This window comes from Dreissena polymorpha, chromosome 14 (assembly GCF_020536995.1).
Source record: "Dreissena polymorpha isolate Duluth1 chromosome 14, UMN_Dpol_1.0, whole genome shotgun sequence".
NCBI lineage: Eukaryota > Metazoa > Mollusca > Bivalvia > Myida > Dreissenidae > Dreissena > Dreissena polymorpha.
The window spans coordinates 37,192,312-37,216,888 of NC_068368.1; the positions used below are offsets into that span (position 1 = coordinate 37,192,312).

General features: G+C 32.4%; 1 long non-coding RNA gene across 1 annotated transcript; it reads left to right on the forward strand.

The window, feature by feature from the left end:
- The first annotated feature begins 301 nt into the window (after nt 1–301).
- LOC127858907 (uncharacterized) lies at nt 302–3,925 on the forward strand. Its single transcript, XR_008039188.1, has 3 exons — nt 302–416; nt 2,370–2,465; nt 2,797–3,925. It is a non-coding gene; the product is annotated as an uncharacterized LOC127858907 (long non-coding RNA).
- Nucleotides 3,926–24,577: the final 20,652 nt, after the last annotated feature.

Sequence of the window (24,577 nt, forward strand, 5' to 3'; positions counted from 1 at the left end):
TGCATGTGTACAAGCAGCGGCGATTGGAGGAGGGGTTGCAGCTCTTGTTTTAGTTGCCACCGTGATTGCCATCATACTTGTTTTCATGCGTAGAAAGTAAGTACACTATTCGCGACTTTTTAGTTACAGGCTAATGTTTTATTTGAATAGATTTGCCTACCGCGTGTTAACTTGTATTTGAAAATTTAAAAATAGTGATTCTTAAAATGAATCCAATATGTACTCATTCTTCTTTGCGTATGTGTATTATTTAAAACTACACCAATACAAATTATAACAAGCAATGCTTTAATTCTATACATTTTACATCAACACCCCATTGAAAAGAAATCGTAAACCCAAGACTTCAGTTGTGCAAGAAACAGCTACAGCTGCCGACGACTCTGTTGCACCAGTGCATACGTTTGTTATGCAGGGTAATAAGCAGTGTTTTAATACTATACATATTTATTTATTTGAATTAAATGTGATTCGTGTTTTACACTTTACGCTAGTATTCAATTTGTATAAATGTCAATTTATTCGCGTATCATTGTATGATGTACTGAAACGTACCCCCTCCATCAGCGACTTAATCCTATGATCTCCAGGTCCCTTGCGATTGTTGGATAAGGTTGACAATAGTTTTATATACACGTGGTTTGAAACGGATTATATCCTTTTGCTGAAAGATTATGGAAGACAGGAATCCCTTATTGTTTTTAAATTTTGTACTCGAAATCATTTGTGTAACCATCCAATGGCAACCTATTTTGCAAAAGAGCATTACGGCAAACCAGATTTGAAACATTCCCAATATAATGCACGACACATAATGGCCATGTTAAATGTTAATTTATATTTCTAACATTAACTTATTGTTATTTAATATTTAATTCGAGTTGCCTGTTAGCAAAAAGCTATTAAATTAGTCAGGGAACTGCACTACCCCAAACCAAAATTGGTCAATCAGATAAGGCTGTCAACATTATATCAATATAAACAAAGTAGACTTTTTAACTAGTTTGGAAAAAAACTCGAGCTAAATTGAATAGTGTCATTATTTGCTTGAAATGAAGCGGATATGATATCGAATATGATTTGTTTGTATGACATGTTTATTCATAAGTTACGTTTGCATGGTGATGCCTATTGGTTTTCTATAAAATCTAGAAAAAAAACACGCACAAAAACAGTTGATTTAGTGTAAAGAAAATGTATGCAGCTATTCGCAGCAATACATATAGGATCTGACACGAGTTGTCATATCATACCATATTTTATAAAACGAGTTCAGGAATTTATTAGTAAGCGAGCCTTTTGCTCGCTTACTAACGAATTTCCTGGACGTGTTTAATAAAAAATGGTATGAAATGACAACGAGTGTCAGATATTTTTATCACATGTTTTTAATGGGCAAATAAAAAAAATAGTTACGCAAACATTATGATAAATCCCGAATAACATTTACATTTCGTGACGTCATTTGACGTTGCAACGTCATTTCAGCAAAATAACAAAATGTGATTGGTCAATCGAACGAAAACTAAGCCAATGAAAACGCTTAAAAGGTATATTACACATGTGTAAGATAATAATATTCGTTATGGTTATATTACGTGGGAAACAGGGTATGGCATGTGATAAAAACAATACAAACATACAAGCTACTTTGTACAAAATATGCTTAACATTAGGACTGTAAAGCTTTCTATAAAATTAAGAGATAAAATTAGTAGAGGCTTTGCGATAAGAAAAGAAACAGTGTCGGGGCGGGGCATCGTTAGCTGGATAAAGTATGTTCATGAGATGGAGTAATTTTCAAATCTATGACTATCTCATATGAAGGTCTGAACAGCGATAGGCTATAGTGCGTATAATTATTTGTATATGTTAATCAAAAATGGAAGAGGATTTGTTTTCAAATTGTATTCCCTTGTCAAGAGCATCATATAAATTGATCCAAGTTTTTTTCAACCCAAACCCACGAAAAAAGTATATTTTTGTTTGATATTGCTGTCTTTTTGATTTCCCAAAATGGGCTATAAGTATAACACGAATCGGAACGGAAAACCGGTGGCTATTTTTAATCTAATTTAAACTTAAATCAGTCATTTTATCTGCGAAAAACATTCCCACATGCGTTTTGTGATGTCATCTCACCAGCACAGTTCAAAATGACGTTTGATTTTCATAAATAAACTTAGAGCGAATAGTCAAAATGCCGTAAAAAGGATAGTTGGATGAACTTAACATACAACGGTTATAAAAACACAGTTAAATACAAGTAATCAGACAAAATGATTCAAAATACTTTTATATTTTTACCAAGATAATACATGTATATATGTTTGAAAACATGTCCTCAGTGAAACATAATATCGTCACAGATCACATCATCAATGATGTCTACACAAAACTTCTTGCTGACCAACAACTTAACACGGAGCTAGTTACATCGACTGCTGGGGAAAGCCTGAACATCGGTACGTACTTTTTAACTCAATATTGAAAACAACAGAAAAATAAACGAGGACCTTCTTTCTTGTGATGTCCATGGGACTTTAATTTTCTTTTAATTAATACATGTCATTCATTATATATTGCACCATATATAGTTACTTCATAGACAATTTATAATAATTGATGCGACATATTTAAGCATGCTTTATTGATACTATGATCATATATAGAAATGAAACTGGTCAGTAATATCCATATCCACACATTCTGATATGTGTTGTTTATCAGCATAAAGCCCTTATTCTTACAAAGACTAAATACTGGTAATATATGCGAATGTATGTTTATGATCAGATGAATTGGACAATATTGCACGCCAGAACGCGGTCAGATTTGAAGAAAACGGAGGTGTGTCCTACAACAACTACGATGAAGTGAAATTGTAAATTGTAATCCTCCGAAATATTTAGTTCAAAAGGTCCTGCAGTTTATACCATTTTGAAATTTGAAGTTCGTATCAGATAAAACAAGTTAACGATTAATGTACACAAGAAAGATTTGCGAAACATGAATTATTTTCGACGTATTCTTGTTTTCCTATACTATTTCTCTTACAAACAACAAGAACGTGATACTTCAAAAACAGCCCTCTGTTATATCTCGTGATAAATTAAAGATAAATCTGATAATGCAATCAAGCTTTTAAAATAATTATGTTCTTATTTATTTAAATATTATATATGGTCTGGAACAATCAGTTTTGTCTGAGATTATTTAAAAGTGATTGATTGCTTGGGTCAAAAGCCAATTCAATGATATAACAGCGACCTTTCAACACAGATGCTTTGAAAGATAAGATATTTAGCTTATAATTTACCGGACAAACACAATAGACATAATTTATCACGTTCTTATGACGTTTTCTGTTAATTAAGTTGTTAATGTAGATACTTAATTAAATGGTTTTGTTGGATTGTAAGATATGGCTTGTAATTATGTGTGTATGTTTGCGCATGTTGCTGTATCTTATGTATTGTAGGTTATGTCTATCACCTTTCTTATACTTGTATACGTATTTTATGCGATTCGAACTTATTATTGTGTATGTTAGCCTTTTAGTATAGCAATGCAAATAGTATCGAAAATGGTAGCGAGTTCTGATATTATCGTATCAAGTTTTTGTATAGTTACAAAGCACATATTTGTATCAAATCATGTAATTCACCATAAAAATGACCTTCACCCATATATAATGTACCTGCTCATTCTAAGCGGATCGTTTTTATTCTAATATGTACTAAACCATGCAAAATCAACTTTATATATTTAGGTAGGAAGCCCGTGTATGCAACTGCCGCAAAAACAATACATACGTGAATTTTAATGAAATAAAAAATATGTATTTAAAAAAAATATATACGTATACAGTTTAACACGATTGTGCTGATTATATATTTATCACTGTATTTGTTTCATGTTTTTAAGCGTCAACTCACAAATATTTTTTTTTGAAAGTAAATTAAAATATTTTTTTGTATTAGTAAAGGTCTCTAATATTGTAGACAAATTTTGCGTAAACTTATTTTTGTATTTGTTATGAAAATGTGTACATGTTTATTTCTAGTATCATTTATATTTGAAATTAAGATGTGTTTAAGTAGTACCTAGAATCAAAATATTAATCTCAGACTAAATGTATGCCTACTTTTTAAATACGTAATCTGAATTGTGTGATATCATATGTATTTGACGATCTATTGCTTTGTGGTATTTATCTCGTATCTTTGTTATGTACTAATTGGATTCGCCAATCTCTTTCGGTTTTTATCCTATCGGCGATTTCCTGTCGATCTTCCGTGGTATAAAATGTCCCAAGATCAAAAATATAATGGAAAAACATTCATTATAAAGAAGTGAAACTCCAGCTGCTGGAGCAGTATTGAATTTTCATTAAAAACAATTAGTTGGTCCTTTATTTAAGGCAAGTGACCGATTGCCCAAACAGTACAAAACAGCACAATACAAACCAACATAAACACAAAATATGAATAAAGCTGGGGTCACCGCCTTGGAACGGTCAATGCAAAGCATTGGGGGTTTAAACCTGGTTATAGAGCGCTCAACCTCACACTTGGCCCAGCAATATTCATAATACATTTAAGTGTAAATAAAATTTAACGTCATAGCATTGTAACTCAAATTAAACAATAATAAAAGGGAATTAAAACGCATTCAATTTAATTACTATTTAATTACTCAATTGCATTGAAGATACAAGAGTAACAGAATTACAACTTTTTGACGAACGATCAAATAAAACTATTAACAATTGTCAACTACATTCCTTCTTTATAGAAAAGATTTGAGAATGTAGAATCATAGAGTTAATATCTCAGATAATCATCGCATTCAATTTCATTACTATTTAATTACTCAATTGCATTGAAGATACAAGAGTAACAGAATTACAACTTTTTGACGAACGATCAAATAAAACTATTAACAATTGTCAACTACATTCCTTCTTTATAGAAACGATTTGAGAATGTAGAATCATAGAGTTAATATCTCAGATAATCATCGCATGCCATATATATGGCCTTCTTTAAATGATTAAGATATGTACTTTAAATGTAAAAGGGCTAAATAATAAAGACAAACGCATAAAAATCTTCAAATGGTTAGACGAAAACAAATATAGTATAATCCTATTACAAGAAAGTCACTTGACACATACTTTAAGACAAACCTTAAAAGATGAATGAGACGGAGACATCTATCTTAGTGGTCAACATTCTAATAAACAAGGCGTGGCCTTTCTGATAAAAAATAATATTGGGATCACAGTCGATAATTTTAACGAAATAATAATTGGCAGACAAGCGAGTATAGATATCAACATACACGGAACACAATTAACATTATTCAACGTTTACGGCCCTAACATAGATGATTCCACTTTTTACGAAAAACTATAATCCTTTATAAACAATAATCAAGATAAAAACATCATAGTCGGTGGTGATTTCAATACTGTTCTTAACCCATTATTAGATAAAAAGAAGGGCAACCTTTATACTCATCCTAAAAATAGAAACATTTTAAATAACATAATTGAAAATTACAATATGATAGACATCTGGCGTACAATATATCCAAACGAAAGAAAATTCACCTGGCACTCAAACACAAAACCAACAATATTTTGTAGTTTAGACTATTTTTTAATATCTGAGTCTCTTTGCAACATTATTGACACATGTAACATAAAACAACCAGGATTGACCACTCTCTAGTTGAACTTAAACTGCACAATATACAACCTGAAAGAGGCCCAGGATACTTTAAAATTAACAACAGCATCTTATTAGATACACAATATCAAACACAAATAAAACAGGAAATATTAAATACAGTTCAAAATAATAAAGATGCAAACCCAAATACCTTATGGGAAGTAATTAAAGGAAATATACGCAACACAACAATTAGATACACATCATTTAAACAAAAAGAAACACACAAACTTGAAACTGAAACCATCAAAACCATTGAAACCCTTGAAAAACAATTGCATCAAACGAACACAAATGATACCACCGACATTGAAAATGAAATAACGTTAAAAAACAAATATTAGATGAAATTTATCATACACATCTCAATGGAATAATACTAAGAGCGCGTGCACAGCATGTTGAACACAATGAAAAAAATACAAAGTACTTCGCAAACATTAAAAAACGTAGAAGTGAACAAAAAACTGTACACAAATTAGTAGTCAATGGCAAAGATATAACAAACAGAGCTCAAATACTAGAAGAACAACGTTTATTTTTCGAAACCTCTATAAACGAAAAAATTTGAAAATAACACCCTTTTTAAAAATACACATCACGCTTTAAATCAAGAAGAAAAACTATTGTGTGACGGATTACTAAATGAATATGAATGTGGATTAGCACTAAAAGAAATGCAAAATAACAAAAGTCCAGGATCTGATGGCATCACCATTGAGTTTTATAAAATATTTTGGAATGATATCAAAACACATTGATTAAATCACTAAACTATTCATATAATAATGAAAACCTAACTACGCTTCAAAAACAAGGTATAATAACACTCATTCCAAAACCTGGAAAAAACTTAGAATCCTTATCGAACTGGCGCCCAATTAGTTTACTAAACAATGATTATAAAATTGCAACTAAAAGTATAGCAAACAGAATAAAAAAATATTACCATCAATCATTTCAAAATCTCAATCTGGTTTTATAAAAGGACGTTACATTGGTGTAAACGTTCGTCTTATCCAAGAATGCATCAACTATTTCAACAATTCAAATGATCCTGGTCTAATATTCTTTGCAGACTTCGAAAAGGCATTCGATTCGCTTGATCATTCATTTATGTTCTCTTGCTTAGAAAATATGAACTTTGGTGAAAGTCTCATTCAATGGGTCAAACTATTCTATACTGATATTAACAGTTTAATCATAAACAATGGCTTCTTTTCAAACAGTTTCAACATCGAACGAGGGGTTCGACAAGGATGTCCACTCTCATCATCGCTATTTATTATTTGCATCGAGTATCTATCACATCACATCCAATGAAATAAACACATAAAAGGCATATCACTAGAACCTGACGAAGAAATCAAACAGTCCCTATTTGCTGACGATGCAACTTATTTTTCAAACGACAATTACGATTCTTTCCATAACCTAATAGAATCGCTAACCCTTTACGAAATGACATCGGGTCTTAAACTAAACAAAAGTAAATGTACTGTGATACGAGTTGGTAAATTAAAACAAAGTAATGTTCAATATAAAAAAGAAATGAAATTTCATTGGACATCCGATGAAGCCACAACGTTAGGAATTACTTTCACAAATAATGAAAAGGATACAGTTCTTAAAAACATGCTACCTAAATTACAGAATTTTAAAAACTGCTTAAAATCATGGCATCACCGTAAACTTACACTAATCGGAAAAAACACAGTATTGAAAACGTTTGCACTTCCTAAACTAATTTATGTATTAACAGTCCTCCCAAATCCACCAAATGATGTTATTAACGATATAAAATCAGCAATATTTAATTTCATATGGGACGGTAAGCCTGACAAAATAAAACGAACTCAGTTAATTCAATCTGTAGAAAATGGAGGTATCCAATTAACGAACATTGACTCATTCTTGAATGCAATCAAATGCAGCTGGGTTAAAAGATACCTAGATAATACCAATACGAGTACATGGAAACTATTCTACCAGAAAATCCTAAAAAAATATGGTGACTCTTTACTCTTTGAATGTAACATCAACAATACTATCCTACATGAAATTGCAAACGAAAACATATTTCTGTCTGATGTTCTATCAGCATGGAGTGATGTCACTCATAAGCTAGAAACCCAAAACAGCAGTAAAACTATTCTATGGAACAATAAAGACATAACTTCAAACAATAAGACGTTTTTCTATAAAGATTGGTTTGAACGAAGCATAAAATATGTCGACCAATTATATGACTACAGAATTAAGGATTTCTACTCTTTTGATAATACAGTCAAACCTGAATTCAGCGGTCAGTCAAGGGAAATGATCAAAGTGACCGTTGTCCACAGGTGACCGTTGAATTCGGATCACAATTTTAAGAAGGTTGGCCAGTTGGTAGTATTACTACGTCGTTACCCCACCCAGTCGTTTGCATACAGTGTAAAACAAATGCTCATTGCATTAACAAAGCATAATAACAGCATTAACTTACGCGTGCATATTGAATAATAGAGAATAATATCTTTTAGATTGATTTTATTTCATAATGTTAAATTAAACAATGACTTTATCAACGCTGGTATAATTTTTTTCTCATGCATCTCATTCATTTAGTAAATAACGTCCGTAAAAGTCTAAAAAGCGGATTCGGTGTCATAAACCGATAGTACGGTGTAATTGTACCGTTCTAATTCAAAGAAATAGCGGTCATTTAATTTCGCGATAATTACTTTCAACAAGTCATAAACTCTGATAAATTTTCTTTAGAAGATACACCCACAATTATCCCCGGAAAAGAAACCTTCTCAACACCTTATAATTTGTTTACTCGCAGCGGGCCGCTTTTATAATATCATAGACAATTACCGCTTTCAGACGCTTTAAATGTTGCAAATCAGTCCATGTTTTGCCATTAAAGCTAATCACTAATCCTCTTATCGCCTTCTTATCAAAACACTCGCCAGCTTAATGTTGTTTTAACACTTAATCAGCGATACAGACCAATTGACTTTGTCACGCGCTAATGCGTTATGCATGCAGACGATAATTGCTATTAATAAACATTGTTATTGTTAATGTCACCTGTTTAAAGTGATATTATGGGCATCTAACAGTTTATAGCTGGCTATTGCAACCGTTGTTTATTTTTGGTATTTTCACTTCATATACAATGTACACTTATATTTGTTAATTCAGCATCAACATACTAAAACAATATCCCGGAGAGAGAAAAAAATGCATTTGAATATCAACCGTCTTTTCGTTAAACAACTGATCATGCATGTACGATGTGAACCTAAATTTAGTTTAAGTGCAGATTTCGTTCATACGACACAAAGACACAATTTTGTTTTACGGATCATTTCGGCTTAGAGGAGTGGGTTAGTCATGTAAAATAACGAATATAAAATATATTTTTAATAAACAACTGGTAGCAAAATGAGTTGCAGACAATTGGTCTTTTAATGCAATTAAAATGAAAATTCAATTATAATGGTGAAACAATTTTACATACCGGACATGGATGCACAAATTGTTTGTTTACTCGCAGCGGGCCGCTTTTATAGTATCAAAGACAATTACCGCTATCAGACGCTTTTACCGCAAAATAGACGGACACATGATGTGCTGTGTTTTTAATTTTCGCTACTCGAGACGACTCGAGACGACTGACGCGTGACCGTTGATTTCAGGTCAAACATGAATTTCGGAGTGGAATGTAGTGGCCGTTGGCCGTTATGGACAGGTGGCCGTTGAATTCAAGTGTAATTTAGAGTGTTTTTCGTCGGGGGGATTCCAGACTGACCGTTGTCTGCAGGTGACCGGTAAATTCAGGTGGCCGTTAGGTCAGTTTCGACTGTATATGCTACATATCCTGAATACCTTTAAATAATTTTCTGAAATACTACACACTAATCAAAAGCATACCCATACATATTAAATCTGAAATCAATACAAATAATACACCATGTACTCAAACAACATTTGTAGAAAACATACTTGGAAGAAAAAACAAAACAAATAAAATATTTTACACACTACAAATTAAAAACCCTACAGAAAACTCCAAAATCCAAAATAAATGGCAAGTCCTTTTTGGAGAAAATGAACTTAATTGGAAACACATATTTTCCATGCCATATAAAGCAACTATTGAAAGCACACTGAGAAATTTTCAATATAAATACATCCATAGAATTATAGCTACAAATAAATATCTCTTTAAATGCAAATTATCTAACTCAAATCTGTGTGACTTCTGCAGTGAAAACATTGAAACTATAGAACATCTTTTCTGGGAGTGCAAACACATCCAGCCTATTTGGAATCAATAAATATCTTTTCTTGAACAACATCAACTAAACGTTAAACTATCTTTCTTAAATGTAAGTTTCGGAATTAACTCATTGAAATCAATAGACTGTAATAATATTGTGAATTTTATGGTTATATTGATGAAATATTTTATCTTACACATGAAGTACAAAAAACAAGTACCAAATTTTAATTGTTTTGTCCATAGTCTTAAACTAAAAATCCAGATTGAGAAAGAAATAGCCCTCAGAAATGACACATTACAAATCTTTGAACAAAAATGGAATCGGATTAAATTCTCATATTTTTTTGTCCACTTATATACATTTCACTCTAATGCTAGTTTATCTCTCTAAAATAGTTTTGTTTATTTTTTTTAATTATTATTTTTTTTTCAATCTGACAAGACCATTGTGAATATACAACAAAACACACAAGCCCAGTATGCTTTCTTCCGCCTTTACACAACTCATCATATTTCATAACTATTCCTCTGTTGTTCTTTTCTTTTCTCTCTAAAAAAATATATATTATATTAGCATATCTTGTGTAACATTTCTGAACTTTATTGCTTTGTACAATCACTATGTTGTATGTTCATATACATGTTTACATTGAATGTATGATATTGAATAAAAAAAATATAAAAATAAATATATATGGCAAAAAATAAAAATGTTATTATAATTATATGTGTCTTTTTTATTATATAATTCCAACTTCTTGAATTATCGCTTACATTATGCATCCATTTTCAAGAAATGTTGTCTAAACTGATTTTTTGGTTTCAGTCTGTTTGGCATCCGTCGTCGTGCAAAGTGTGTCTTGCGTCAAGTGGTATGCGGTGTCAACGTTTTGCTCGTTAACACACTAGAGGCCACATTTTAAATTTAATTTTGATGAAACTTGGTCCGAATTTTATATCTACAATATGGAGGACGAGTGAAAATCGACATCATGAGCGCCAAAAGGGAGGTCACCAGGTCAAATCTGAGAAATTAATAGTAACAATTATAGAAGCCATAGAAACGGCTGTAATATGCCACAACAATCTGAGTCTGCTAAAAATACTGAAACAGCGTACACATTCCCGATATAGCCTTCTTTCCATATACTGAGTTTCTACAACCAAGCTTTATCATTTTTAGTTATTTTAACATAAAAGTACACACGTAGCATATATGTTTTTGAGACGTTCAACCATATAAAGCAATCAATGAAACTCCAGACACTATATCAGCAGAGAAATGTGTAATCTTATCCGCGACTCGTACAAAAGAACACTTACAAAAAATTTAAAATGATAAATACTTGAATCGCCGCCTTGATACGACCAATCCGAGCATTGACGCTGTAAGCCGATTATCAAAGGATCCATATTTATAAGACGGACAGCCGGGCGAAAACTGAAATTATATGAATATTCCTTATACGCAAGTATTCACTTATATATACATATGCATAGAAACCAAGAATATTGAAAAAAGTAAGCTGAAACACGTGATATGGTCATCTATCCACATCCTAATTTTCATCTTCCTAGTTTAAAAATAATTAGAGTAGCCTTTTTCCTTCATGCCTATATATAGCATTCTATCAACATGCTTATATATAGCATTCTACCAACATTTCTATATAAAGCATTCTTCCAACATGTCTATATATAGCATTCTACCCACGTGCCTATATATAGCATTCTGCCCACATGCCTATACAGAGCATTCTACCAACATGCCCATACATAGCATTCTACCCATATGTATATATAAAGCATTCTACGAACATGCCTATATATAGCATTCTACCAACATGCCTATACATAGCATTCTACCAACATGCCTATACATAGCATTCTACCCATATGTCTATATAAAGCATTCTACCAACATGCCTATACATAGCATTCTACCCATATGTCTATATAAAGCATTCTACCAACATGCCTATATACAGCATTCTACCCATATGTCTATATAAAGCATTCTACCAACATGCCTATATATAGCATTCTACCCACATGCCTACATATAGCATTCTACCCACATGCATATATATAGCATTCTACCAACATGCCTATATATAGCATTCTACCCACATGCATATATATAGCATTCTACCCACATGCATATATATAGCATTCTACCAACATGCATATATATAGCATTCTACCAACATGCTTATAAAATTATAATATTCTACCAACATGCCTCTATTTTACATTCCACCAACATGCCTATATATAGCATTCTACCCACATGCCTATATAAACCACTCTACTCACTTGCCTATATATAGTATTATACCCAAATGCCTATATATAGCATTCTACCAACATGCCTATATTTTACATTCCACCAACATGCCTATATATAGCATTCTACCCACATGCCTATATAAACCATTCTACTCACTTGCCTATATATAGCATTTTACCCAAATGCCTATATATAGCATTCTACCCACATGCCTATATATAGCATTCTACCCACATGCCTGATTATGATTGATTAATTGAAATACTTCTTATTAATGAATCGCATTCAACAAATTGATACTTCTATATATTGTATTTCTTATTGGTAATTGTCTTGTATAATTATTTGTTTGAAAAAGTAATATTGTATCTTACGGCAATTTTAATACTACTCAACCCATCAATTCCACAACACTGTTAGATGGTTAAAAATTAAGTTCCGGAAATAATGAGTTTATTAAAGCCTACAGGTGTTTTAGCGCTTGCATTTGTAAATGAAGTTCTTTATTTTACTCTACAACCTTTACTGCGTTATAATTTTTAAATATCAATGAAAACTATATTTCCCTTAAGCCGCATGTATTGTTATAAAAATAAGGTTCTTCTGAATCTAACACATTCCGTCTTTTTAATTGACATTCGATTTCCCCCGAAATATAGACAAGTATTTAAACAATGGATATTTCTCTTTTCAGGTAGATATTTATCTAGAAACAATGTTATATGGGTGAAATTATAAGCAAAACATATAATACAAGACTCAAAATACCTTGATCCGGACACTGTTTGATTTGATGAAAATTAACATTTCAGACGTAGCAGTAACAAGTACACTTTATCTTGTAAGAATGATTGTTTTTAAATATTTCTTTCTTTTATCATTTCATATTCTTTAAAAAAAGCACATTTCGAAACAGAATCTACATATATAAGTAACACAGATTGTAGGCTTTATACTATCGTATGATAGTCATAATGTTTTTGTTTCTTTAAATTTAAATATGAATATGTAAACTAGCACGAATTGTGCGTTTTGTACTATATTGCAATTGTCGTAACTGACAATGTATATCACAGATCGTCAACAATGTCTGATAACTAACGAGTGAGCAGAAATATAGCATCGCCAAACTTAATTTAAGTACGTCAAAGTATATTATTATATTTACCTTAGGTTACCTTAGGTAGTTTACCACCGCAGGTCTTTTGAACCTCTGTAGTGGCCTCTTCTTCGTCCTCACTATTTAATAGTCTCAATGTTTTGCTTCCGGTTGTTACATCATAGTCCCATTTATAATCATACATCATCGGGTGGTTGATCCAATGTTTATCCAGGCGTCTTTTAAATGTATCCGTGTTCTAGGCTGTGACGACAGCACTTGGTAGATTATTCCATATGTTTACAATGCGGCTGGAGAAAAAGTTCTTGCGAATGTCACGTTTTGTACTTGTTTTGCAAGTATAATTTTCGGTATTTTCTCTTTCAAATTGTTTAAATTCAATTAGTCCATTAGGTATTTCAATCGTTGCTGATTTGATAAAAATGCATAATTCAGATAAATACACGCTTTAAAACGACATGTATTCTAACTTCACTGAAAGCACATTAATATGATGTATTTTGGTATCCCGTTATAATATGTATTGTTGCTGGATGGAAAGCTCAAGACTATGGATCAGAGGAAAAAGCTGTATTTTTTACATTAGTAAAACCTTTGATAAAGACTAGCGTCAGGGACTCGTATTTAAACACCATGATAATGGTCTCCGCGGGAAGTTGTTTTCTTGGTTTTAAATTATATTGTTTATAGACGTAACGAGTAGTATTACCAGGGGCCGCTTCTAACAATGTTACTAGAGTTCGAGGTTCCCAAGGGCTCTATACTAGTGCCACTATTATTTAAATCTTTATAAATGATACTATTAATAACATTCAAAGTAATAATTGTCTATTTGCTGACGACACATGCCTTTACATTTTTAAAGACAAGCCCTACCGTTCAAATTCAATATAACGAAACGATATCTTCAAAATTTTTAATTCGGCCATGGGATGGCATGTCTTATTCAATTCTAAATCTAAATCTGAAACACTACCTATTCCAGAAAGCAACAAGCAAATCAATATAACTGTACACACAAATACCTAAAAATTGAATTTTAGTTTGACGGAAAATCTCTAGAACAATTTCAAATACTCAGAAAAAAAACGAAGTTGACAAAATTAAAAACTCACAACTTGTCCAATCTGGTACCCCAACATGTAGGATCGAAGGTATAATCTTCCAAATGCGCAACTGATTGCAGATTAAGCTTATAATTCCTTCATTCCCGCACTTATCCGAAAATGGATCAGATAATGTTAAAAATAGTGAATCGCTGAGCATATTTAAATCTAAACTAAACAGAAACGTAGCTAAAACTCCATCATATTATTATGTAGATAACCGTTTTCTTCAATTGTCTCTCGCGCGGCTTAGAACCAAATTAAGTGCGCTCAATGAACACCTGCATGCGAAAAATATAATTTTGTCGCCTCTTTGTTCGTGCGGTGCCATTGGATCTAACAACCAATTATTTTTCATATGTTCGTATTATAATAAAATTAGCTCTGAATTAATTCACAACATGTCTAGTATAACTAGTGATTTAGAGCTCGATCGCTTCTTTAAGGAAATAGGTATCTCGACGATAATGAAAATTTCTAAATATCTATATATGTCCAAAATAGTATTAAATAATCACGACTTGCTGCTGCCTAATGTTCGAGTCATTGCATGAACAATCATCCGTCCTCATCAATGTTATCTTTCTACACTTCATCTTAAAGCTAAACCATTTATTGCGTAAATACTCCTGTAAGCAGAGAATCATTTCTTTAGTTCCAATTATTTTCCAATTATTTTCTTATAATTGTTGTTTTGCACATGATTGATGTACACTGTATACCAAAATAAATAAACATGTTTAAAGAAAGTCCGCGTTTAAATATTCAGAATTTTTAGAGGAGGAGTTAGGAAATTGCAAAACCCGATAATTATGCGCGTTATTTTACTGAAAATAAAACCATTTATAGCAAAAAGCCCCTGCTTTCGGTTCGAAAACAAAGCTTTTTAGCAATCGGGTTTAAACATATAAACGTCGGCCAACAATTGTACTCCATGTATGAATAAACTGACAAATTATCGATGATTAATCATCCTCTATGGTAACGGAAGGCGAAAAAGAGTATTTCTCGGAACGTTTAAACCGTTTTCGACTGAAGTGCAATGAATTGAACAATTCAAATTCGGTAAAAACTAAATATTTATTTTGTTTCGGAAAATTGTTAGAAATAGTGTGCTATGATTGTTAAATCTGGCTTTTAAATCGGTGTGCAGAAGAACGGCTGGCTCTAACAACTCGACAAGTTAAATAAAATGGATCATCGGGTTATCACGCGATTATATATCAGAATATCACTATCCATTTTGAGCGAATCGCTCACAGTTCTCTCAAAGTGCTGATGTATGATTTGGTATCTTGAACTTTCTTTACACAGTATTAAATAAGATGTTTTGTTATCTTCATTTTCCAAAAATAGGTTAATATTTACATGACAGTATGACTAAGGGTCTTAATAACTTAATAAGAACAATGCGCACCAAAATACTGTGTTATTTCAAGTTTAATCTTTTGGAACTTTAACTGCAAATATGATAAAAGCAAAACCATTATCATAATCTTCACCCTGTTAAGCAACCTTGCTGTTCTCACCCCTTAATGCTTCAGTCCATTCAACTATGGTGTTCCCCAAACTATCCGTATCAATGGTTTCTGCTACCTCCTTGGATAATGTTGGTCGAGAATAATTCGCTCATGATTTCATAAATCTTAACTTGGCAGATTAGTTTCCTGAAATTCAATCGCATAACATACATCGCCATTCGGTCCGTCGTCAAATATGTCATGACCAGTCGTTTCTTCGTCTATAACATAAGCGCAGGTAATCCTTTGATCGTGTCGTGATTGTTTTTATGACGTGTTCACTGTAATGTTAGGATCGGACAGAAAGTCCAATCAGGAAAAGTTTTTCATTGCTTGGGCATAAGACGAAGAAAGATATTGTGACACAATACATTTGTCGCTGTTATAAAGATATTGAATCCGCTCTAGAATTACACCAGAACCAGCACAACAGATCGCACTGCGACGGCGAATAAAACGTCGAAAAATTGTTCTGGTAGAGTTGGAAGTTTCGGAAGGGACCAATGCTACCAGATGCCTGAAACAAATTAGTAAAAAATACGTATTGGTAATACATTTGTGCTCTTTCCTTTTTTGAAGGACCGGGAATAACGTGACCACACGAAAGTTTCTTGAACATGTCTCAAATAAAATGTAGTGTGTGTTTTTTTTTAAATTCACAATCGGGTCCGGTAATCGGACCCATTCCCAATTGACAAAAGTATATATTTTGCTCAAATGGGAGCTTAAAATTTCCAAAGGAAGGTTTCAAAGAATTTTTTTCAGACTCAATATTTTGTTCATCTCCCATCTCTATAAGTTCAACCTTACTGAATATAATACTGGACACACTTGTATCATCAATTTTGAAACTTTTAAGCAAAACAACACCAACAATAATTTCCAAAATTTAGTCAAATCGCCGCGAATTTTCCCAAACCAAAGAGCCCGGCCCCAATCCCAAAAGGGTGGAAAAAACACACTGGAATTGCTGTAAAACGACGGAAATTGGAATTGTAAAAGCCACAACCTCCGGAAATAATTATTGTGTAGGCTTTTTTCAGCTGTTCTTTCGGTTCGTAATATGCGTCAGCGCCAGTGGTTTTGTCGTCAAATAATCAAACCAGTCAACACTTCTGATCAAGTCGTTCAGTCAAAATTCGTCAGCATAATTTGGTCCTTGGTTACAAAAATCAGCGCCAGTCGTTCGTTTGTCAAAAAAACGTAAACGCTAAATGTTGGTGATCAGACACGTCACCACTATTTGTACCTCGTTCAATTCTTCATCGCCAGTCGGTCCGTCTTCAAATTTGTCATGGCCAGTCGTTTCTTCGTCTAAAACATCAGCGCATATAATCCTTTTATAGTGTCATGAGTGTTTTTATTACGTGTCTTCGACATCGTCATTTGTTTTCATGATCTGCAATTGCAGAGGCCCTCATATCACCGTCACATATGAAAAAGAGAAAAATGATGTGTTGGTCCTTGTAACTGATTCGGGGATTCTTTCGGGTAAAAATATGGTGTAAAAACGCAAAGGATTGGCAAACACAAAATTTTCCAAGGGGTATGCCGCGAAACTCCCTTCACCGCCTCGGCTTAAATGGCCTGGGGCTTCGCCACTGATTGGCATGATTCAATGCATTCGTAAATATCTTCAAACAGCGATGGTTTTTTAATGTATAAGCTCCGTTCTGATGAATAACGTTACCTGTCGTCTTGTTCATCATCTTACCTTACCTGTCACCATGTTCAACATTTAACCTTTCCTGTCGTTATGTTCAACATTTAACCTTACCTGTCGCCATTTTCAACATTTAACCTTACCTGTCGCCATGTTCAACATTTTACCTTACCTGTCGCTATGCTCAACATTTAACCTTACCTGTTGTTATGTTCAACCTTTAACTTTTCGATCGAAAGTTTTGATAGTTTGCAAAACCACGTGCTATTAATTTGGAATTCGGAAGAAGTTCATTACGTGAACATTATTTGTAGTTTCGTATATTTATTATCAAATGTACCGAAAAAAGAACGATAAGCAGGACATTAATTTGTTTATCTGGTTTATCTGGTTTTCTTAATTTTATTGTTTTTTTTTATAACAAAAAATATGTGTGTTTTGAATGAATTGTTATGCGTTCGTGATTAGCCACATAATGAAATAAGCTTGAACCTTAAATATTTGCAAAATAGTTAGATCGTGAACAAAATTTATTGTGCAACATCTCACGGTAAAAAAATTGCACAATATTGCACATTTACAAAGTTCGTATTTATTGAACCATGCATTCATGCCGGTAAAAAATTGTTTTGAATTGGACATCGTAGCTTGGGAAAGATTGCATATATGAAACCAAACATCTGAATACACATACTGTGACATTTTGTAGGTTAAAATGACTCACTTCAAATATGCGTTCTTGTGCGCACAATACCGACAACTGTAGTTATTGGCAACTCTTGTCGTTAGAAATAAACACAACCGAGTTTGATGCCTCAAGTAAATGTTTATGTAGGTATCTTTACTTGCAAAGGGGCAATATGTGTGAAAACCTGTATTACTTAATATAACAAGTTGAAAAACTGCATAGTTTATTCAATTATATTTAATTAAGCTTAAAGCCGAAACATCAAATGCATAAAGATCAAGAAAATATTTAAACGTCTTTATACTTTACGCCTTGGGATTTCCCCTTTGCTTAAAATGATGACGGTTTCAATAGTTGAATCACTAATGAAACTCTCCAGGTTATAAATTTTTTTTACTAATGTGTTTTATGCCTAAAGACTGATATCGCACTACAAGCTTCGGATTGCTAACAATTTAATATTTATTAAGCGAGAAAGAGTAGGCTCCCTTTAAAATTACATTAGTGTGTTACATGTGTTAAATTGTCCGATATAATGCATTACTGCCATCTAAATTCAAAACATGTCATATAAAAGTTTCACAAACTTTGCTCAATGAATGCTTAAGTTATCAACTAGACAACACCTGTTAGGCGTCGACCGCCCGCCATATTACACTATATTTATCCTACCTTATAATACGGTTAAGAGATAAGACAAAATAGATGCGTCACAGACGCTGCTGCCTCCAACACTTATATTTGGTGAATGACGTGAGTCTGATATCATGTTATGTAAACTGTATTTGCTCATTCAATTCACATATTGTGAAAATGTGCATTTTGAAATAATCGAAACAAAACGAATCTGTTTAGTAACATCAATACAAACAGGATATGAACGTGTATGAATACGCTGCAATTCGCCAGTGAAGCATTTATGAGTAATAAGTGTTTTTTTTAAATTGCGTCGAAGTTACATATTTATCCGGGTTTACCTGAACATAAATACGTAGGCTACCATCGTCGAGGTAAGTTCATTTGTTAAATGACAAATTCTTAGTTAGCTAATTTTTAATTTGTTATTTTTAAATATGGTATTGTATTTATCTACTTAAATATACACATTCGCGTGAATTCCCTAAATGCATCGCCGCTTTTTCATTCTTTGCTTTGTTTTGAAATCTTTGTTATAACAATAAACTGGCGTTGCTTAAATGAGATTTGTTTGCGCTTTATTGAACAGTTGTGTGTAAATTGAATTGAGCCGTACTCTGTGAAAAAAGGGGTTTAATGCATGTGCGTAATGTGTCACACCAGATTAGCCTGTGCAGTCCACACGGGCTAATCAGGCACGACACTTTCCGCTTGTATGGTTGTTTTCGTTTCAAGAGAGTCTCTTAGCAAAAATCAATCCAGTTTGGGCGAAAAGTGTCGTCCCTGATAAGCCCGTGCGGACCGCACAGGCTAATCTGGGACGACACTTAACGCAATGCATTAAACCCACTTTTTACTGAGTACGGCTCAGTTAGTGATATTTACACAATAAACATTTTTCAGAACGTACATATCCAAAGTAATGTGTGATCAGCACCAATTAATTTAAAATACAGGATAAAGAAAAATACCAACGGCTATATATGTTTAGATTGAATAGCAATATAAATTTGTTTACCAAACCAAAATATGCGCGTACATTTCCAGACACTGAATTCGTGTGTTTATTTAGTTTTGATAGGGAATTTTCAATTAATAGGTCATTTACACACCCTGAAACAAAAAATAACGGCTACGCTAGTATTATAATGCAGTAATATATTTTTGTGCGTACGTTTTTTTAAGGCTCAACGTATTTATAAAATGTTTGTACTATTTTTGATACAAATCAGACATTAATTTTCAGCTCAGTTCGGCTAACGATCATACAAAGTCACGGAGATTGTCAATTCCAGAATTTCTTTGCTCTGTCTTTTCTGTACAATTTTGTATTGATATTTTTTGTTTTATCATGTTTTTAGTTAAAACGATATTGTCCTTCTTCCATAGAATAAAACATCGTAATCAATTATTAAAGGTTAAACGTTTTCAAATACAATACATTTCGATGCTAACCAAATAAGTTCGGCGGTCTTATATTCGTCAATGATTTTCATATTTAACACGGAGTTCTTTCCTTAACATATGAAAATAGATTACTGTAATCTAGTAATCCAAACACAATCACAAAATAATTAAAATGCATTACCATGTACGTCTTAAAAACTCGGTATTTAGAAGCTGCTCAAGTTTGGTAGTACCGCTCGATATGATGCACAATTTGCATTGAATAAATATCAATATTATTTTTAAATCGTGTTTAGTTTAAATTTCTTCGTTATTGAAAACAAAAACAATATTATTCACCCACGAGCAGGCAACAATATGGATCTGAGAGCATATTGTCACCACTAAACACAGGAAATCATGAAGCAAATCTAAGATTAAATAGATAGATAGATGTTTATTCAGGAAAAAAGGCAATATGCCCATCATTCCGCATGCAACACATGACAAAGAAATATACAACCGGTTAATGGTGAGATATGTTGCATCATGTTAGATATCTGCATATATATATGGGGAGATATAGATACATTTTGATTGTGAAGATGCAATAAAAAGATAAATAAATAAATAAACGTTTGGAAGCAATGGAAGGAAAAAAAATATAGCGTGTATTTGTCTTAGACCAGGGTTATTGGGTCATTTCGGAGAAAAATGTAAGTTCTAGTCTAATGAAATGTAACTAGAGTTTATGTATTAAAAAGTGTAAATTTAAAAATGAACGGTATATTTAGTATATATTTGACACACAAAGTTGAGTTAACCAAAAATGGATATTAAATCTAGGTAGCCTTTTTTTTGGGGGGGGGGGGGTTAGGTTGTATATTCCTTGTTAGAGAGCCAAAAATATAGAAAAACTCACGTAGGCATGCTATAGTGTTCGATTTCAGGTACATGTACATATCAGGTGCATTTATCAGTAAAAGTTATTTACATATATATTTACATACATGTTTAACAGTTTACAAAATAACATTTGTTATTTACACACACATACACACACGCTCATATATATATATATACACATACATATACATATATATATATATATACACAAAGTATCATATAGTATTTTTACAACGTTGGTGATGTAATTGGTGCATGTGTATTTTGCGATTGATGTTGGTGTTGTGTAGCCTTTCATGTTCAAGCTCATAACGATATTAATATCCGATATATCAACTCGTGCTTCCGTTACACAATCGATTTATAATTGGAGAAATCATCAAATGTGTCTGGAAATAATCGGATTAACTACCGTCGTGGATACAGTTAAATGGATTTTATCATGGTAAGTCAACGTTGTAAGTGTGGTACAGTTTTACAAGCTTGACAACCTAACCCGAAATCAAAACGTTAGGTTGAGACGCATGTGTAAAATTGACCAACTTAGGTCTGCTCATGACTCATGTTATTCAAGTAATCTAATTCGGGGAATTAGGTTACTACACATGATGGAGCTATATGTATATACTAATGATACAATTGAGTGGCTTGATATGTGATGGCCAATTCATCATGCTAACAATTTTTGAAGATTTAAAAGTTACACATTTAGATAATTAGAGCACACATTTATCGATTGTTATTTGATATGTGGTAAACAAATGCATTGTATTTGCGTTCACCAATAAGAAAACCTTACAGATTATGCACATTTTGTAAGTTTTAGTAACAACATAGAATAAAATAGCGTGGTATATGATGGACAACTGTTAAAAACTTAGATACATACATGTACACCTACATAAAAATGAGCAATATACATATACTGGCTTACATGTTAATAAAATATGATGTTTACTATTGATGTTTATTTGATTCTTATGTTTGCAATACACCTAATAAACATAATTGTGTTTTATGTTGTATCTTTTTGTAATATCAGTGTATTTTTGTCTTTTTCAATTTCAGGTACCACTACTGTTTCTTGACACAAATTGTTTTTCTACTAATTTGGTTAAAAAATAGTGGTGTGTGTTTTCATCGTTGCTGTAATAAGGGGCTGTGAAAACATAGAAAAGCTGGATTGCCATTTCACATATTGACGGGTTTGCCAGGCTCGCATGGTTGTGAGTATAATTATATTTATTTTATGTAATAGGTGATTAATAACTAATTCTGTGAGTATATATTTTCTCTTAACACCAGTGATTTATGTATATATATTCCTAGGTTTTTTAGTATACCATTGTTGTTTACGGACATTAGTTCTGAAAATTTAATTATGTTTGGATGTTTCCAATAGTATTTTTTAATGTGTAATTTTCTTATTTCCTTGTAAAGTGGGCATTCTAATAAAAAGTGGAATTCATCTTCTAGTGTATTGCAAGATAGGCATTTTCGTTCGTTTCTTGGTATTTTGTTTGGTTTGTGCCACCTTCCTGTTTCTACAGCGAGTCTGTGTGATGATGTCCTGAGACGTGTGAAAGCTTGTCGGTATTTTTTTATATTTAAACTGTTGAGATAGTTTTTGTAGCCAAAGTTGTGGAAAAGTATATAAGTTGATGCTCTTGAGGACATGTGGAGTTCATTGTTTAAGTTTTGCAAGAAAATATCTTGTGCTCTTTGTTTTAGAGATGACATGAATAAGTCTTCGTTTTCAACACCCTGATTTAGCCATACATGAAAAAAGCCTAATTGTTCTAGACATTCTTTTAGTGATTTCACCCAAGATGGTTTGTTTGGGTTAGCTTCTAGTTCTATCAACATCATTTTATATGTGATTTTGATTAGTTTGGTCTCTGGGCATTTTAAGATTTTGAACCAGTATCGAATAATATTAGCTACAATGCTGCATTTTAGAGGAAATCGCCCAAGTTCGCTGTATATAAAGTTATTTTGTGTTTGTAACTTAACTCCTAAAAGCTGTTTGCAAAATTTTAAGTGTATCGTCTCTAATCTTTTACTGTTATTGAAACCCCAAACCTCACTTGCATAATTCAGAATTGGTGTTATTAGTTTATCGAATAGCGATAACGAGTGTTCAATTGAGATATCAGTGAATTTATATAAATATGATCTTAGTTTAAATATTGCTTTTAGGCCCTGTCCTGCAAGTTTATCGAATGTTAGGTTGAAGGATCCTTTTGAGGAAAATGTTATTCCCAAATATTGAAAATTTGTGACAATTTCAAGTTCTTGGTTGCCATATAGAAAATGTTGTCCCCTTGGGTTTATACCATAATACATTTGTAACGATTAATTATGATTGATAAATGTTTACGCACTGCTTAATGTTCAATTTATTTGGTTTGGTTCGCTTCAAAAAGATTACCACTGTACAACTCCGTAGTGAACGACGTTTGAAAGATTACCACTGTACAACTCCGTAGTGAACGACGTTTTAAAATAAAAGGTAGCCTCGTCATCTGCACGTTCTTTAACCCATTGCATGCTGGGTAATTTGTTGTCTGCTAAAATGTCGTCTGCTGAATGTCTAAAATTAGCATTTTCTTCAAAAAAAAATTCAAAGAATACTATCAGAATAGCAAACAGTTTGGATCCTGGTGAGACGCCACATTGTGTGGCGTCTCATCTGGATCCAAACTGTTTGCAAAGGCCATCGAAATTCCGTTCCAGCGCTTAAAGGGTTAGATAAAACGAACATGTATTCAAGTTCTGTAATTATAATTCTGATGACTGCACAAAATGGCAAATCATCAATAAAAGCACACATGTAAAAGCACATCAGTAAAAGCACACCAGTAAAAGAACATCAGTAAAAGCACACCAGTAAAAGAACATCAGTAAAAGCTCATAAAATAAACAAAACGGAGTTTATTCAACATGATCAGGCTAGCAATTTATGGACTTAATTACATTTTTGTTTAGTTTGTTGGTCGGTTAATATTATAAAAAAAATGAATAATGCATTTTTAAAGTAGATATTAATTTAGTTATTCAGATGCATTATCGAATATCCGGAAAGTAATATGTTTTTCCACTCATGAAAAAAAAAATATTTACAAAATAAATAAATAAATAAATTGAAACGATAAAGTAAAAGCACCTAAATAAGCAACTTTCTATTCATAAGGACAATATAATTTATTTAATAGTATTACTTAATGGTCTTAAATAAATTGTAAATG